The sequence below is a fragment of the Suncus etruscus genome, chromosome 8 (assembly GCF_024139225.1).
Source record: "Suncus etruscus isolate mSunEtr1 chromosome 8, mSunEtr1.pri.cur, whole genome shotgun sequence".
Lineage (NCBI taxonomy): Eukaryota > Metazoa > Chordata > Mammalia > Eulipotyphla > Soricidae > Suncus > Suncus etruscus.
In genome coordinates, this window is record NC_064855.1 from 1,302,021 (window position 1) to 1,305,543 (window position 3,523).

Below are 3,523 nucleotides of genomic sequence, written 5' to 3' on the forward strand. Positions count from 1 at the left end.
CTTTGGGGCTCCCAGCACCCAGCTGCCCGACACAGCCAGGCCTCAGGGGCGTCCTATTCTGTTCTCCAGGCCCCCACTGTCCTGCACTGCCCATGGGAGGGCAGTCACCCCCACTCCACCAAAACACACAGGGAACCACGGGTCCTGCCCTGTCCAGGAAGCTGGAGAGTGAGCCACATGCACAGCCACCCCAGCAGTACCCCTGAAAGTCACACTCTGAGGAACACTAGCAGCCGGGAGAACTCTGCTCCCCATGTCCATGCCCCCTGCCAAGCACGCATCCAGTGGAGGCTGCCAAGTTCCCACGTCCACTCCCTCTTTGTGGATCTGGCAAGCATGGGCAAGAGAGACCAGTGAGGCCCCATTGCACCCTGGGACTCCCAGGATATTCCAAGGGGGCCACAGGTGAAAACCACATCAACAGTGGACCGTGGCACAAGAGGACGGACCCGCCGCCTTAGAGAAGGGGGCTCTCTGTGGAACTCCGAGGGAAAACATGGCCCTTAGAAGAGAGAGTCTTTTCCTCTCCACATATCGAGTCCCATGAGGCGAGGGAACCGCACTCTGTCAGGTTGGACCTTCACTGAGGTTCTGATGGTACCCGGTCCGACCTGGCCTGAATTCACGGTAGAATCAGCATCCCTGTCCTATCCCAGAGCAGATGGGGGACAGGAGCCCCCGAAATACAAGCCCATAAACGTGCAGAGTACGTGGTTTCATGCACACTGCATCTGCACATGGAGAACCAAAGTAGGAAGCTTCACCCACTGGTGTTTTTTGTTTGCTTGCTTTGTTTTTGTTTTTGTTTTTCGTTTGTTTTTTTTGGTTTTTGGGTCACACCCAGTGACACTCATGGGTTACTCCTGTCTGTGTGCTCAGAAATCACCCCTGGCATGGGGGACCATATGGGACGCTGGGGGATTGAACTGTGGTCTGCCCTGGGTCAGTAACATGCAAGGGAAACGATCTACTGCTGTGCTATCTCTTCGGCCCTGAGTTTTACACTGATTCACAGGCCTGGTGGCTCATGGAAGACAAGCAGACATGGTTCCTGCCTTGGGGATCCACGCAGTCAACATTCTGATGGTTAAATAACAAACGACAGCACTCTTATTCTTGAGCTCCCAAGAAGAGGCCACGGCCATAGCAACAGACTTTATGGTTCTGGTATTATTAAATGTGAATCCCGCGCGAATAAAACTCATAAGAGAGTGAGCAAGACGTCCCGGGCAAGATAGCCCTTTGCTGGCAGGCTCTGCGCATCAGCAATGTCCATTATGCAAAGCAACCTGGCCTGGTTGCTTCTTCACTGCTGAAAAAAAAGTTCAGCAAAATTTTCTCGCTTCTCTGCAGAGTTGAAAGCCTATTTCTTCCATTTTTCCAACTCAGAGGCAGCAGCACGTGATGTTTCTGATCCCAATAAAATGACCCTGCTGCACTTATCACACCTGGGGACAGTCACAGACAGGGACGATCATACAGGGGAGTCACACATGAGGAGTAAAGTCTGAGAGCCAAAAGCCCACCACCCCACCCCCAACATCAGATGTCATGTAACAGAGAAGTGTGACAGGAACCACATGTCAATATGGCTTGGTCCTCAGATCCCCATCCAGCAAGGAGACCAGTCACGTGGGACATGATGAAGGTGTTTGCAGATAAAGAGGCACCTACGGGGATTCCTCACCAACTGACACCCTCAAGAAATACTCAGCCGGACCGGAGTAGTGGCACAAGCGGTAGGGCATTTGCCTTGCACGCACTAACCTAGGACGGACTGCAGTTCAATCCCCCAGCCTCCCATATGGTCCCCCAAGCCAGGAGCAATTTCTCAGTGCATAGCCAGGAGTAACCCCTGAGTGTCAAGGGATGTGGCCCAAAAACCAAAACCAAAAAATAAATAAATAAATAAATGCTCAACCTGAAACCGGAGTGATAACGCAGCAGGGAGAGCATTTGCCTTGCCAACCAGGGTTTGATCCCCAGCACTCCATATGGTCCCACAAGCTCCACCAGGAGCGATTTCTGAGCGCAGAGCCAGGAGTAAGGTCTGAGCACTCCTGGGTGTGGCCCCAAAATGAAAATAAAACAAAACAAAAATATATACTCCAAGATGTTGTTCCAGTTACAGAAAATGATGCCCCACACCGAAGCATACACAACTCCTGGCGGCTCTGAACAGTGCAGACCAGGGACTGGGGGTCTCTACCAATATCTCAGCGGCCGTGGAAAGGAGCCTCAAAGGTGCTACTCAGCACGCTCAGGACACAGAACTGGGTTAGAAATGTCTGACAGTGTGAAGAGCAGCCACCAGGAGTGGCAGAATTGTAACGGGAAGGTCAGCAGAATGGACCAAGGTTATCTGGCTAAGCACAGAGTAATCCAGAAAGGATTGCTCAAGCCCTCAAAACAAAGAATACCCTGAGGAAGAGGCAGCCCATCTGCACTGGACTTGCTGGACGGGGCAGGGCAGTGGAGAGCGAGAGGAAGCTACAGGGTGGGTGGGGTGGTGTGCAAGTGGACCCGAGCAAGAGAGAAAAGGGGAGGTAGAGGAAAAGGTGGGCGGATTCACAAGGGGGCTAATGGGGAGAGTCAGGCTGGGGGACTTCTTGGCACAAAAGAGGTCAGGAGTCCCGAGAGAACCCCAGAGTATTCCTCAGAATTCAGGAGGACACACGCCGCAGATAGATGTGCCTCCTCAGAAGGCCTGAAAACATGAGCAAAAGGCCGGAGAGAGGGCAAAGGGCACACGATAGGCGCTTACCTCCAGGCAAACCCCAGAGCACAGACCACCCCCAAACCAAAAGCGAATAAAACACAAGTCAAATGTGAATTGCTAAAGGAAGATGCAGGCTTGTTCACCAAGAATGCCAAGGGTCTTCTCTGCGGGACTGACCAGGCAGAATTGGGATGGATGAGGAGGAGCCCCTGGGCTGGATCAACCTCTGGCTAGATCGAGGAGGAGCACTGTACCCCACACAGCTCTCTATCGAGCATTATGTGCCATCAAGCTCACTCTAAGGTGAACTCCAGTTCACTCCAGATTAATCTGTCCAGCCCCATATTTGGGGGCGGGGGGTGGGGGGGAAACACACCTGGTGGCACTCAGGAATTACTCCTGGTTCTGCTCTCAGCAATCGCTCCTGGCTCCGGGGACCATATGGAATGTGGGAATCGAACCTGGGTTAACCGCGTGCAAGGCAAACGCCCTATTGTTGTGCTACCACTCCGGCCCAACCCCATATATTTTTAGGTAAGTTTTGCTCAATAAAAACAATCTTGCCTCACCAAGAAAGACTCCAGGAATTACGTGGTCAGTAAGGGCCATGCCCCACAGCCAGTGTCGCAGTCAGTACTGGGTTACACCTTTCTGACCCATTTCAGCTCCTCTAGGCAGCAGGAAGAGAAGCAAGCACCCGAGCCCAAGCCCCAGAAAGCATGGGGGGGGGGGGGGGTCTAGCCAGCCTGTCACTTCCCTCCTGACTCACTGGCCATGACAAAAAGGCTGCCAGCCCCTGGGAGG